The sequence below is a fragment of the Oncorhynchus gorbuscha genome, linkage group LG07, assembly GCF_021184085.1.
Source record: "Oncorhynchus gorbuscha isolate QuinsamMale2020 ecotype Even-year linkage group LG07, OgorEven_v1.0, whole genome shotgun sequence".
Taxonomy (NCBI): domain Eukaryota; kingdom Metazoa; phylum Chordata; class Actinopteri; order Salmoniformes; family Salmonidae; genus Oncorhynchus; species Oncorhynchus gorbuscha.
This window is the reverse complement of record NC_060179.1, coordinates 44677741-44694213: the sequence shown is the minus strand read 5'-3', so window position 1 is coordinate 44694213 and position 16473 is coordinate 44677741.

The following is a 16473-nucleotide window of genomic DNA, read 5'->3' as shown; positions in this document are numbered from 1 at the left end:
CCAAGCGGGCTGTCATGTGCCTTTTACTGAGGAGTGGCTTCCGTCTGGCCACTCTCCTTTAAAGCCCTGATTAGTGGAGTGCTGCAGAGATGGTTGTCCTTGTTCTCCCATCTCCACAGAGGAACTCTGGAGCTCTGTCAGAGTGACCATCTGATTCTTGGTCACTTCCCTGACCAAGGCCCTTCTCCCCCGATTGCTCAGGTTGGCTGGGCGGCGAGCTCTAGGAAGAGTCTTCCATTTAAGAATGATGGAGTCCAATGTGTTCTTAGGGGACCTTAACCTTTGGAACCCCTTGACAACATTCCGCTGAAAAGGCAGCACGTGAAATTAAAAAATGTTTTTTTAGAAATCTGTAACTTTCACACATGAATTTAACAATTCCAATACAGCAAATGAAAGATAAACATCGTGTTAATCTACCCATCATGTCCGATTTCAAAAATGCTTTACAGCGAAAGCACAACATATGATTATGTTAGGTCATAGCCAAGTCGAAAAAACACACAGCCATTTTTCCAGCTAAAGATAGGAGTCACAAAAAGCAGAAATATAGATAAAATTAATGATCAGATCTTCATCCGATGACACTCATAGGACATCATGTTACACAGTACATGTATGTGTTGTTCGATACTGTGCATATTTATATCCAAAAATCTCAGTTTACATTGGCGCCTTACGTTCAGTAATGTTTTGATTCCAAAATGTATTTTGAAGAAATACTCCTAATAAACATTGAAAAAAGATACAAGTGTTATTCACAGAATTAAAGATAGACTTCTCCTTAATGCAACCGCTGTGTCCGATTTCAAAAAACTTTACAGAAAAAAACATAAACTGAGAACGGCGCTCAGAACCCAAAACAGCCAGAGGAATAGCTGCCATTTTGGAATCAAAGTTAGAAACAACACCATAAATATTCACTTACCTTTGATGATCTTCATCAGAAGGCACTCCCAGGAATCCAGGTTCGACAATAAATGACTGATTTGTTGCATAAAGTTCCATCATTTATGTCCAAATAGCCCTTGTTGTTAACGTGTTCAGCCCAGTAATCCATCTTCATGAGGCGCAGGCACTTCATCCAGACAAATACACTAAACGTTCCATTCTAGTCCTTTAGAAACATGTCAAACGATGTATATGGAATCAATCTTTAGGATGTTTTTAACATAAAACATCAATAATATTCCAACCGGAGAATTCCTTTGTCTGAAGAAAAGCACTGGAATGAGAGGTAACTCAGTCGGGAGCACGCATCATGAGACCAAGTCTCTCTGCCAGACCACTGACTCAAAGAGCTCTCATGAGCCCCTCCTTTATAGTAGAATCCTCATTCAAGTTTTTAAAGACGGTTGACATCTAGTGGAAGCCGTAGGAAGTGCAACTTTATCCATATCTCAATGTGAATTCGGTAGGCCAAGCTTTGAAAAACTACAAACCTCAGATGTCCCACTTCCGGGTTAGATTTTTCTCAGGTTTTCACCTGCCATATGAGTTCTGTTATACTCACAGACATCATTCAAACAGTTTTAGAAACTTCAGTGTGTTTACCATCCAATACTAATAACAATATGCATATACATTTACATTTACATTACATTTAAGTCATTTAGCAGACGCTCTTATCCAGAGCGACTTACAAATTGGTGCATTCAACTTATGACATCCAGTGGAACAGCCACTTTAGAATAGTGCATCTAAATCTTTTAAGGGGGGGGGTGAGAAGGATTACTTTATCCTATCCTAGGTATTCCTTAAAGAGGTGGGGTTTCAGGTGTCTCCAGAAGGTGGTGATTGACTCCGCTGTCCTGGCGTCGTGAGGGAGTTTGTTCCACCATTGGGGGGCCAGAGCAGCGAACAGTTTTGACTGGGCTGAGCGGGAACTGTACTTCCTCAGTGGTAGGGAGGCGAGCAGGCCAGAGGTGGATGAACGCAGTGCCCTTGTTTGGGTGTAGGGCCTGATCAGAGCCTGGAGGTACTGAGGTGCCGTTCCCCTCACAGCTCCGTAGGCAAGCACCATGGTCTTGTAGCGGATGCGAGCTTCAACTGGAAGCCAGTGGAGAGAGCGGAGGAGCGGGGTGACGTGAGAGAACTTGGGAAGGTTGAACACCAGACGGGCTGCAGCGTTCTGGATGAGTTGTAGGGGTTTAATGGCACAGGCAGGAGCCCAGCCAACAGCGAGTTGCAGTAATCCAGACGGGAGATGACAAGTGCCTGGATTAGGACCTGCGCCGCTTCCTGTGTGAGGCAGGGTCGTACTCTGCGGATGTTGTAGAGCATGAACCTACAGGAACGGGCCACCGCCTTGATGTTAGTTGAGAAAGACAGGGTGTTGTCCAGGATCACGCCAAGGTTCTTAGCGCTCTGGGAGGAGGACACAATGGAGTTGTCAACCGTGATGGCGAGATCATGGAACGGGCAGTCCTTCCCCGGGAGGAAGAGCAGCTCCGTCTTGCCGAGGTTCAGCTTGAGGTGGTGATCCGTCATCCACACTGATATGTCTGCCAGACATGCAGAGATGCGATTCGCCACCTGGTCATCAGAAGGGGGAAAGGAGAAGATTAATTGTGTGTCGTCTGCATAGCAATGATAGGAGAGACCATGTGAGGTTATGACGGAGCCAAGTGACTTGGTGTATAGCGAGAATAGGAGAGGGCCTAGAACAGAGCCCTGGGGGACACCAGTGGTGAGAGCGCGTGGTGAGGAGACAGATTCTCGCCACGCCACCTGGTAGGAGCGACCTGTCAGGTAGGACGCAATCCAAGCGTGGGCCGCGCCGGAGATGCCCAACTCGGAGAGGGTGGAGAGGAGGATCTGATGGTTCACAGTATCGAAGGCAGCCGATAGGTCTAGAAGGATGAGAGCAGAGGAGAGAGAGTTAGCTTTAGCAGTGCGGAGCGCCTCTGTGATACAGAGAAGAGCAGTCTCAGTTGAACGACTAGTCTTGAAACCTGACTGATTTGGATCAAGAAGGTCATTCTGAGAGAGATAGCGGGAGAGCTGGCCAAGGACGGCACGTTCAAGAGTTTTGGAGAGAAAAGAAAGAAGGGATACTGGTCTGTAGTTGTTGACATCGGAGGGATCGAGTGTAGGTTTTTTCAGAAGGGGTGCAACTCTCGCTCTCTTGAAGACGGAAGGGACGTAGCCAGCGGTCAGGGATGAGTTGATGAGCGAGGTGAGGTAAGGGAGAAGGTCTCCGGAAATGGTCTGGAGAAGAGAGGAGGGGATAGGGTCAAGCGGGCAGGTTGTTGGTCGGCCGGCCGTCACAAGACGCGAGATTTCATCTGGAGAGAGAGGGGAGAAAGAGGTCAGAGCACAGGGTAGGGCAGTGTGAGCAGAACAAGCGGTGTCGTTTGACATAGCAAACGAGGATCGGATGTCGTCGACCTTCTTTTCAAAATGGTTGACGAAGTCATCTGCAGAGAGGGAGGGGGGGGGAGGGGGAGGAGGATTCAGGAGGGAGGAGAAGGTGGCAAAGAGCTTCCTAGGGTTAGAGGCAGATGCTTGGAATTTAGAGTGGTAGAAAGTGGCTTTAGCAGCAGAGACAGAGGAGGAAGATGTAGAGAGGAGGGAGTGAAAGGATGCCAGGTCCGCAGGGAGGCGAGTTTTCCTCCATTTCCGCTCGGCTGCCCGGAGCCCTGTTCTGTGAGCTCACAATGAGTCGTCGAGCCACGGAGCGGGAGGGGAGGACCGAGCCAGCCTGGAGGATAGGGGACATAGAGAGTCAAAGGATGCAGAAAGGGAGGAGAGGAGGGTTGAGGAGGCAGAATCAGGAGATAGGTTGGAGAAGGTTTGAGCAGAGGGAAGAGATGATAGGATGGAAGAGGAGAGAGTAGCGCGGGAGAGAGAGCGGAGGTTGGGACGGCGCGATACCATCCGAGTAGGGGCAGTGTGGGAAGTGTTGGATGAGAGCGAGAGGGAAAAGGATACAAGGTAGTGGTCGGAGACTTGGAGGGGAGTTGCAATGAGGTTAGTGGAAGAACAGCATCTAGTAAAGATGAGGTCGAGCGTATTGCCTGCCTTGTGAGTAGGGGGGGAAGGTGAGAGGGTGAGGTCAAAAGAGGAGAGGAGTGGAAAGAAGGAGGCAGAGAGGAATGAGTCAAAGGTAGACGTGGGGAGGTTAAAGTCGCCCAGAACTGTGAGAGGTGAGCCGTCCTCAGGAAAGGAGCTTATCAAGGCATCAAGCTCATTGATGAACTCTCCGAGGGAACCTTGAGGGCGATAAATGATAAGGATGTTAAGCTTGAAAGGGCTGGTAACTGTGACAGCATGGAATTCAAAGGAGGCGATAGACAGATGGGTAAGGGGAGAAAGAGAGAATGACCACTTGGGAGAGATGAGGATCCCGGTGCCACCACCCTGCTGACCAGAAGCTCTCGGGGTGTGCGAGAACACGTGGGCGGACGAAGAGAGAGCAGTCGGAGTAGCAGTGTTATCTGTGGTGATCCATGTTTCCGTCAGTGCCAAGAAGTCGAGGGACTGGAGGGAGGCATAGGCTGAGATGAACTCTGCCTTGTTGGCCGCAGATCGGCAGTTCCAGAGGCTACCGGAGACCTGGAACTCCACGTGGGTCGTGCACGCTGGGACCACCAGATTAGGGTGGCCGCGGCCACGCGGTGTGGAGTGTTTGTATGGTCTGTGCAGAGAGGAGAGAACAGGGATAGACAGACACATAGTTGACAGGCTACAGAAGAGGCTACGCTAATGCAAAGGAGATTGGAATGACAAGTGGACTACACGTCTCGAATGTTCAGAAAGTTAAGCTTACGTAGCAAGAATCTTATTGACTAAAATGATTAAAATGATACAGTACTGCTGAAGTAGGCTAGCTGGCAGTGGCTGCGTTGTTGACTTTCTAGGCTAGCTGGCAGTGGCTGCGTTGTTGACACTACACTATTCAAGTCGTTCCGTTGAGTGTAATAGTTTCTACAGTGCTGCTATTCGGTGGCTAGCTGGCTAGCTAGCAGTGTTGATTACGTTACGTTGCGTTAAAAGAACGACAATAGCTGGCTAGCTAACCTAGAAAATCGCTCTAGACTACACAATTATCTTTGATTCAAAGACGGCTATGTAGCTAGCTATGTAGCTAGCTACGATCAAACAAATCAAACCGTTGTACTGTAATGAAATGAAATTAAAATGTGATACTACCTGTGGAGCGAAGCGGAATGCGACCGGGTTGTTGAGTTCTATTCGGTAGACGTTGGCTAGCTGTTGGCTAAGGATGACAAATAGCTGGCTAGCTAACCTCGGTAAATTAAGATAATCACTCTAAGACTACACACTCTAAACTACACAATTATCTTGGATACGAAGACAGCAAAGACAACTACGTAGCTAGCTAACACTACACTAATCAAGTCGTTCAGTTGAGTGTAATAGTTTCTACAGTGCTGCTATTCGGTAGACGGTGGACGGTGGACGTTTGCTAGCTGGCTAGCTGCTGGGCAGCTGGGCAGTGTAGACTACGTTAGGACGACGAAATACGGTAATTACGCAATTATCTTTGATACAAAGACGGTTATGTAGCTAGCTAAAAAGAAATTGCTAAGATTAGACAAATCAAACCGTTGTACTATAATGAAATGTAATGAAATGTAATGAAAAGTTATACTACCTGCGGACCGAAGTGGGGATGCGACCGCTCGCTCCAGCTGATACAGGACAGAGTAGGAGGCAGCATCTGGGACAGAGTAGGAGGCAGTTCACTCTGGGCACGCTATTCATCCAAAAGTGAAAATGCTGCCCCCTATCCCAAAAAGGTTAAATGCTGCAGACATTTTTTGGTACCCTTTTACGGATCTGTACCTCGACAAAATCCTGCTCTACAGACAATTCCTTCGACCTCATGGCTTGGTTTTTGGTCCCATGTGCATTGATAACTGTTGTACCTTTATATAGACAGGTGTGTGCCTTTCCAAATCATGTCCAATCAATTGAATTTACCACAGGTGGACTCCAATCAAGTTATAGAAACATCTCAAGGATGATCAATGGAAACAGGATGCATCCTCAACTTTGAATCTTATAGGAAACGGGCTGAACACTTATGTAAAACAACTCCATTGTGTCCTCCTCCCAGAGCGCTAAGAACCTTGGTGTGATCCTGGACAACACCCTGTCGTTCTCAACCAACATCAAGGCGGTGGCCCGTTCCTGTAGGTTCATGCTCTATAACATCCGCAGAGTACGACCCTGCCTCACACAGGAAGCGGCGCAGGTCCTAATCCAGGCACTTGTCATCTCCCGTCTGGATTACTGCAACTCGCTGTTGGCTGGGCTCCCTGCCTGTGCCATTAAACCCCTTCAACTCATCCAGAACGCCGCAGCCCGTCTGGTGTTCAACCTTCCCAAGTTCTCTCACGTCACCCCGCTCCTCCGTTCTCTCCACTGGCTTCCAGTTGAAGCTCGCATCCGCTACAAGACCATGGTGCTTGCCTACGGAGCTGTGAGGGGAACGGCACCTCAGTACCTCCAGGCTCTGATCAGGCCCTACACCCAAACAAGGGCACTGCGTTCATCCACCTCTGGCCTGCTCGCCTCCCTACCAGTGAGGAAGTACAGCTCCCGCTCAGCCCAGTCAAAACTGTTCGCTGCTCTGGCCCCCCAATGGTGGAACAAACTCCCTCACGACGCCAGGACAGCGGAGTCAATCACCACCTTCCGGAGACACCTGAAACCCCACCTCTTTAAGGAATACCTAGGATAGGATAAGTATTCCCTCTCACCCCCCCCCTTTAAGATTTAGATGCACTATTGTAAAGTGACTGTTCCACTGGATGTCATAAGGTGAATGCACCAATTTGTAAGTCGCTCTGGATAAGAGCGTCTGCTAAATGACTTAAATGTAAATGTAATGTAAATGTAAAAATGTTTTAAAAAACAGTTTTTGCTTTGTTATTATGGGGTATCGTGTGTAGATTTTTAGGATTTTTTTTATTTAATCCATTTTAGAATAAGGCTGCAAAATGTGGAAATAGTCAACTGGTCTGAATACTTTCTGAATGCACTGTATATGACATACAGGTATTAACAAATATGACCTTGAACGTAGAAGGGGGAGGTCAGCCAGAACGAGTGGGGAAAAGATGGCTGGCTTTGTGGTTAGATGTGAAAAATATAGAAAATACATAGGCGTTTAAATTGTGTCCTCAAATATTATGTAATCTAAAAAAAATCTCACATTAGCTGGTAGAACTGACTCAATGAAATGAATCATAGAGGTCTCATAAATTGTACAGGTATTTTGGGGGGGGCTCATGTATTTTTAAATTCATATTGCCTAGGGGCTATGTTGCCTCTTATCTGTCATGTTTGGAGTTGTGTTGCTCAGTTATGCAGACACTTTTTCTTTACAGTTGAGTTGCCCTGGTCATGTCAGTATTCAGTAACTTTAAAGAGCAACTGCCCCTAAAAAACAACTTCTCATTTAGAAAACAGCTTATGTAGCATTGATATGAGTCAGGAACATGTATTATATACTGTCAAATTGACTACGAAGTGTAAATAGGATACTTTTGGTCATTAAATCAGTCTCGTTCAAAACTGAGTTTTGTGAGACTTGTGGTTGCGACTGCATCACAACGTAAATGAAGTTTTTTTTTTCCAGTCTTGCCTATAGCTGGCAGCACATAAGTAATCATCAATTCGGAGTGCAGCTGTATGTGACCCAATCATAATGTGTGGTAAATTTGGGTTGACTTTGGATAACCCTATGGGGCTAGTTAGGAACCATCAGAAAATGATGCAATTAATATGGGACGATATGTTGAATATCCAATATCTCCAAATTTCAATAACTTAAAAACCTCAAACCAACTATAAATTGGAGAAATTCATATACAGATATTGACAGCATTTAACAACTGATGTGCAACATGAAAATATTGTCCAATTTATATTGTGTAATTTATTGAGGTTGTAGGTCGCACACTGAAGCTAATTGCCAAAATTATTTGTCTAACTCTTCCCACCTGCGAACACACATCAAACCATCCCCTGAAATCAAACTCACTTTTCAATTCAGTCACGGGCGCTAGCATTTCTAAATGAACCAAATCTAAAACGAGTCCAAATCAGCCTTTAAAACCTACTAATGACATGTTGTACCTCTACCTTGCTACCTGGCAGATGAGCCAAGCAGGAGAACAGATGAGAACAGCGGGCCAGTGGAGCACTTAGAACAGCAGCAACTAGTAGGGAAGAGGATGAATTAGGCAACCCAGACACAGGCCCAAAACAAGGGATTGGTGTCCCTTCCACGGGACGGTTGAGCTAATGTAGGCTAATGCAATTAGCATGAGGTTGGAAATCACAAGAAAATTTCCCAGGACATAGACAAATCTGATATTGGCAGGAAGCTTACATTCTTGTTAATCTAACTGCACTGTCCAATTTACAGTAGCTACTACAGTGAAATAATACAATGCTATTGTTTGAGGAGAGTGCATCATTTTGAACTTGAAAAGTTATTAATAAACATATTAGGCACATTTGGGCAATCTTTATACAACATTTTGAAAGAAAGACAATGGTTCATTGGATTAGTCAAAAAGTTGTGCATACACTGCTGTCATCTAGTGGACAAATCTAAATTGCACCTGGGCTGGAATAATACATTATGGCCCTTCTCTTGCATTTCAAAGATGGTACAAAAAAATACAAAAAAATAACTTTTGGTTTTGTCTTTGTATTATCTTTTACCAGATCTATTCTGTGATATTCTCATACATTCCTTTCACATTTCCACAAAGTTCAAAGTTTTTCCTTCTAATGGTACCAAGAATATGCATGTACTTACTTGCTTCAGGGCCTGAGCTACAGGCAGTTAGATTTGGGTATGTCATTTTAGGTGAAAATTTTAAAAAATTGATAAAACGAAAGAGACACAAGACTCGGAGACAGCAACAGAAGAATAGGTGATGGAGAAAGACACACCAGACAAGACATAGAGACCGGAACAGAAGAGGAGAGACACATCGGACAAGACAGAGACAGCAACAGAAGAATAGGTGATGGAGAAAGACACACCAGACAAGATATAGAGACCGGAGCAGAAAAGGAGAGACACATCGGAAAAGACAGAGACAGCGACAGAAGAATAAGAATCAACACCATTATCCCAGAAACCCTAGAGCCACTCCAATTTGCATACCTCACCAACAGATCCACAGATACAATCCCTATTGCACTCAACATTGCCCTTTCTCACCTGGACAAAAGGAACACCTATGTGAGAATGCTATTCATTGACTACAGCTCAGAGTTCAACAACATAGTGCCCACGAAGCTCATAACTAAAACTAAGGACCCTGGGACTAAACACCTCCCTCTACAACTGGATCCTGGACTTCCTGATGGGATGCCCCCAGGTGGTAAGGGTAGGTAACAACACATCCGACACACTGATCCTCAACACGGGGGCCCCTCAGGGGTGTGTGCTCAGTCCCCTCCTGTACTCCCTGTTCACTCATGACTGCACGGCCTGTTCACTCATGACTGCACTCCAACACCATCATTAAGTTTGCTGATGACACTGGTAGTCCTGATCACCGACAACGATGAGACAGCCTATAGGGAGGAGGTCAGAGATCTGACCGTGTGGTGCAAGGACAACAACCTTTCCCCTTACCTGATCAAGACAAGGGTAGGTAACATAGGTGGACTACAGGAAAAGGAGGACCGAGTACACCCCCATTCTCATCAACGGGGCTGTAGTGGAGCAGGTTGAGAACTTCAAGTTCCTTGGCGTCCAAATCACCAACAAACTAACTTGATCCAAGCACACCAAGACAGTCGTGAAAAGGGCACGACGAAACCTACTCCCCCTCAGGAGACTGAAATGATTTGGCATGGGTCCTTAGATCCTCAAAAGTTTTTACAGCTGCACCATCGAGAGCATCCTGACGGGTTGCATCACTGCCTGGTATAGCAACTGCTCGGCCTCCGACCCCAAGGTACTACAGAGGGTAGTGCGTACGGCCCAGTACATCACTGGGGCCAAGCTTCCTGCCATCCAGGACCTCTATACCAGGCGGTGCCAGAAAAGGGCCCTAAAAATTGTCAAGGACTCCAGCCACCCTAGTCATAGTGTCATGCCCTGACCTTAGAGAGACTTTTAATGTCTCTATTTGGTTTGGTCAGGGTGTGATTTGGGGTGTGCATTCTAGGTTTTGTTTTCTATGATTTTGTGTTTCCATGTTTTGGCCGGGTATGGTTCTCAAACAGGGACAGCTGTCTATCGTTGTCTCTGATTGGGAACCATCCCTCCTTTCAGTGTGGGAAGTTGTCTTTGTTTGTTGGCACTATAGCCTTAAGCTTCACTGTTGTTTTTGTATTGTTTATTATTTTTGTTGGCATCCTCCTAAATAAAATGGAATATGTTCGCTCACAACGCTGCACCTTGGTCCAGTTTTTGACAGCAGTCATCAAGGCAGGCACGAGAGGCAGCCCCCCAAAAATGTTGGGGTGGGCACACGGGGAGATTGGCGGAGTCAGGCTGAGCCAACTACTCCTGTCCTGAGCCAACTACCCCTGCTTACCGTAAGGGGCGTGGTACTGGTCAGGCACTGTGTTATGCGGTAAAGCACACGATGCTAGAGTGGTATCCAGCCAGGGCAGATTGTGGCAGCTCAGCACGCTTGGTCTCCGGTGTGCCGTTTTGGCCCAGGGTATCCTGCACCGGCTCTGCGCACTCACTGTGTCTCCGGTGCGCTGTGACTGCTCAGTGCGTCCTATGCCTGCGCTCCGCCCGTGCGGGCTAAAGTGGGCATTCAACCAAGTGGAGAGGTGCAAGTCTCAAGCACCAGATCTCCAGTCCTCCCCCACAGCCCGGTTCGACCTGTGCCTGCGCTCTGGAGGTGCCGGGCTAAAGTGGGCATTCAGCCGGGAAGAGTGGTGCCAGGGATACGCACCAGATCTCCAGTGCTTCCCCACAGCTCGGTCCATCCTTTGCCTCCTCCAAGGACCAGGCCTCCAGTAGGTCTCCCCAGCCTGGTTCATCCTGTGCCTCCTCCAAGGACCAGGCCTCCAGCGAATGTCCCCAGTCTGGAGCCCCCTGCGACGGTCCCTAGTCCGGAGCCTCCAGCGACGGTCCCCAGGCCGGAGTCCGCACTTTTTGGGGGGGGATACTGTCACACCCTGAGCTTATAGAGCTTTTTATGTCTCTATTTTGGTTTAGCAGGGTGTGATTTGGGTGGGCATTCTATGTTCATTTTTCTATGTTTTGTGTTTCTTTGTTTTGGCCGGGTATGGTTCTCAATCAGGGACAGCTGTCTATCGTTGTCTCTGATTGGGAACCATACTTATACTTACTTAACCATACCTTTTTCCCTCCTGTCTTTGTGGGTAGTTGTCTTTGTTTGTTGGCACTATAGCCTTAAGGTCCACGGTTGGTTTGTGGATTGTTTATTGTTTTTGTCGGCGTCATATGAAATAAAGGAATATGTACGCTGACCACCCTGGAACCTTGGTCCAGTTCTTTCAACGGCCGTGACACATAGACTGTTCTCTCTGCTACCACAAAACAAGCGGTACCGGAGTGCCAGGTCTAGGTTCCCCCCACGCTACTGATACTCTCTGTTATTATCTATGCATAGCCACTTTAATAACTCTACCTACATGTACATAATTACCTCAATTACCTTTACACGGTGCCCCCGCACATTGACACATTAACTCTGTACTGGTACCCCCTGTACATATCCCATCGATTGTTATTTACTGCTGTTCTTTAATTTGTTGTTATTCTTATCTCTTCATTTCTATTTTTTTGGCATTTTCTTAAAACTGTATTGTTGGTTAATGGCTTGTAAGGAAGCATTTCACTTTAAGGTGTGTTGTTGTTTTCGGCGCATGTGACAAATAACATTTTGATGGAAAGATACTCTAGAAGAACACAACAGGCCATAATAGAAGAAGATAGACAAACGAGACAGTAACAAACAAGAACCTGAGACAGCAACAGACAAGACACAGACAAGACAAGCAACAGACAAGACAAAAAGAAAGTGAAGAGATGGAAAGAGAACAGAGGTGGATTGAGCACACAGTAGACTGTATGGAGGGTTTTGGCAATACACTGTAGATGTATATGTTCCAGACTAGACCCACAGTAGCTGCTGTAAAAAAAGTTAACCTTTATTTTACTAGGCAAGTCAGTTAAGAACAAATTCTCATTTTCCAATGACTGCCTAGGAGCAGTGGGTTAACTGCCTGTTCAGGGGCAGAATGACAGATTTGTACCTTGTCAGCTCTGGGATTTGAACTTGCAACCTTTCGGTTACTAGTCCAACGCCCAAACTACTAGGCTATCCTGCCGCCGCACACTAGGCTACCCTGCCGCCCAATTGAGCACTGGCAGTTGGGAAGGTGCAAGTTACCTGAAAAATATCTAATCTCTCAATGTTAATCTCAAAGTGCATCGTTTAACTGTTGAAATTCTTTCTTTTTTTTCAGGGGGAGGATGCCCCAGGACCCTCCCAAATCCTTGAAATGCCCCTGCTGTAAAATGTATTTAATCTGTAGCCTTATAAACTGAAACCTTTCCTGTGTCGTAGTGGGAGCCTTCATGCAACAATGACTTCCGCCCTGTAGCACATACATCTGTAATCATGAAGTGCTTTGAGAGGCTGGTTATGGCACACATTAACTCCACCATCCCAGATACCCTAGACCCACTCCAATTTGCATACCGCCACAACAGATCCACAGACGACGCAATTGCACACTGCCCTCACCCACCTACATAAGAGGAATACCTATGTGAGAATGTTGTCTATTGACTACTGCTCAGTGTTCAACACCATTGTCCCCTCCAAGCCTCTCACCAAACTTAGGACCCTGGGACTTGACACCTGCCTCTGCAACTGGATCCTTGACTTCCTGACCGACCCCAGGTGGCGAGGGCAGGCTACATCACCTCCGCCACGCTGACCCTCATCACAGGGGCTCCACAGTGGTGTGAGCTTAGTCCCCTCTTGTACTCCCTGATCACCCACGACTGCGTTGCCAATCACAACTCCAACACCATCATCAGGTTTGCTGACGACGCGACGGTGGTAGGCCTGATCACTGGCGACAATGAGACAGCCTACAGGGAGTTAGTGACCTGGCAGTGTTGGGCCGGAATTAACAACCTCTGGTGCGGGTCGAGAGCTTCAACTTCCTTCGTGTCCAAATCACTAAGAACTTAAAATGGTCCACGACAGTGTCTCTTCCCCCTTAGGAGGTTGAAAAGGTTCTACAGCTGCATCACTGCTTGGTATGGCAATAGCACCGCCCTCGATCGTATGGTGCTACAGAGGGTGGTGCGGACAGCCCAGTACATCACTGGGGGCCGTGCGGCCTGCCATCCAGGACCTCTATATCAGGCGGTGTGAAAGGAATACTCGGAAAATCGTTAAATACTCCAACCACCCAAAACATAGACTGTTCTCTCTTCTTCCGCACAACGAGCGGTACCGGTGCATCAAGTCTGACGCCAACAGGCTCCTGAACAGCCTCTATCCCAATGCCATAAGACTGCTAAATAGCGAACTAAATGGCTACAGAGACTCTGAGTTGACCCTTGTATTTCATACTTATTTTTGCACGGTCTCTATCCACACTCACAGGGCCCTACACACACTGACACTCCAACAGACATACAAACACTCACTCTACATTTGCTCACACACACACACACATACACACACACACACACACACACACACACACACACACACACACACACACACACACACACACACACACACACACACACACACACACACACACACACACACACACACACACACACACACACACACACACACACACACATTTACACTAACTCTACAGAAACCCACTCACATACAATCATCATTATACACTGCTGCTACGCTGTTTATCATATATCCTGATGCCTAGCCACACCCCTTCAAATGAGTGGATTTGGCTATTTCAGCCACACCTGTTGCTGACAGGTGTATAAAATTGAGCACAATCAAATCTATTTATATTTTTACATCAACACAGTGCTATACAGAAACCCAGCCTAAAACCCAAACAGCAAGCAATGCAGATGTAAAACACGGCGGCTAGGAAATACTCCCTAGAAATACCAGAACCTAGGAAGAAACCTAGAGAGGAACCAGGCTCTGAGGGGTGGTCAGTCCTCTTCTGGCTGTGCCGGAGGGAGATTACAGCACATGGCCAAGATGTTCAAACGATCATAGATGACCAGCAAGTTCAAATAATAATAATCACAGTGGTTGTAGAGGATGCAACAGGTCTGCACCCCAGGAGTAAAAGTCAGTTGGCTTTTCGTAGCCCAGCATTCAGAGACAGCAGGTGCAGTGGAGAGAGAGTCGAAAACAGCAGGTCCGGGACAAGGTACACAGCCATGCAACCTTCATAGACAAAAATTGGCAGTAGAATGGCCTTCCTGAAGAGCTCAGTGACTTTCAATGTGGCACCGTCATAGACTGCCACCTTTCCAACAAGTCAGTTTGTCAATTTCTGCCTGCTAGAGCTGCCCCGGTCAACTGTGCTGTTATTTTGAAGTGGAAACGTTTAGGAGCAACAACGGCTCAGCCGCGAAGTGGTAGGCCACACAAGCTCACAGAACGGGACCGCCGTGTGCTGAAGCTCATAGTGCATAAAAATTGTCTGTCCTCTGCCTCAACACTCACAACCGAGTTCCAAACTGCCACGGGAAGCAAAGTCAGCACAATAACTCTTCGTCGGGAGCTTCATGAAATGGGTTTCCATCGCCGAGCAGCCACACAAGCTTAAGGTCACCATGTGCAATGCCAAGCAGGAGTGGTGTAAAGCTCGCCGCCATTGGACTCTGGAGCAGTGGAAACACATTCTCTGGAGTGATGAATCACGCCTCACCATCTGGCAGTCCGACGGACGAATCTGGGTTTGGTGGATGCCAGGAGAACGCTACCTGCCCCAATGCATAGTGCCAACTGTAAAGTTTGGTGGAGGAGGAATAATGGTCTGGGGCTGTTTTTCATGGTTCGGGCTAGGCCCCTTAGTTCCAGCGAAGGGAAATCTTAACTCTACAGCATAGAATGACACTATAGAAGATTCTGTGCTTCCAACTTTGTGGGAACAGTTTAGGGAAGGCCCTTTCCTGTTTCAGCATGACAATGCCCCTGCACATTTTAAATATGATACTGGAACTAAGTCTGTATATGGTTACTTACTTTTTTCAGGTTCTTCTTATTAGTTTTTGTTGTTGAAATTGTGTTTTTGTTCTACCTTAGTATTACATTGTTATTGATTACTGCATTGTTGGGGTTAGAGCTAGCAATGAAGGCATTTCAATGTTATTTTTTTTAATGACTTTACTCGCATAAAACGATGGATGAAAACATGGTTAGAGTCAGTTATATTATTAGCCTAACTAATACCTATCCAATCTTGGAATGAATAGTAGGCTCTCTTACATTAGTCTGCAAATGCAATTCCTTATCATAAAAGGTGTATGTTTGTTGCTTCCCTTAACTTGAAACTCACGTGCAGCCTATGCTATGGGATAATGTTGACTGCCAAAGTGCCTGCTTGCTACTCTGTCAGAACAACTCCGTAGCCTTCATTGGTGGTTGAGGGCCTAACGTTTGTATGGTCCTTGTAATGCCCCTTGCGGACCCAGGTGCCCCAGTATTTGCTCTTTTAGGTTCTTAAACGGTTTCCATTGCAAGACGTAATGAACACACCCAAGAAAACACCTGCTCCAATAAGGGTTAACCCTTTTGGAGGGGGTGTTAACAGGCAAGGGGTGCTACACTATCCCTTCCATTCAGGAGAGCGTGCCCCCACACTTCACTATACCAACTCCATCACGTGCGCAGGCCTCTCCGATGGCCCCAAGGCACCTTCCCAGCTATGCCACCTGTGTCGCGATTATTGCGAACGGCTAGTGTAACGCCCCTTGCTGGTCTCGAACCCAAGTATCCCAGCTCATAGGCAGAACGTATAACCACTGAAATGATTGTCAATACTTGGTAACAGTTGCCTCTATGACTACATCTCAGAAGAGGTGTGTATCTGACAGAGACGTGTCTCTACATGCTTGATAAGTAATGTGGGTCAAGTACATGACTGTGGTGCAGAAGACTCCTCTAGATGGCAGTATAAGACTATTTGACTAATTTCTTTATGTCTGAAATCAAAATGGATATTTAATCAAACACTGCTACAGGCACAAAGAAACAAGCACCGCTATTATTAAATGCCGATTTAATTTTGTGTTAAGTCGCCTGATAAATCTTGACAAAAATTGCAACGTATTCCAGACTTTTCAAATCGAGGGGAGTCTGTTGCTATTCCCGATTTGCTGCCGAGGGAGACGTGTGATGTTGTGGACCGGTGTAGTCCTCCTGATTGAGGAAGAGAAGTAGCTTTGACTGTATGAAAATAAAGAAAATACTAAATAAAACCTTTATGATTCCTAGAGACTCCATATTGACATCCTCTTCA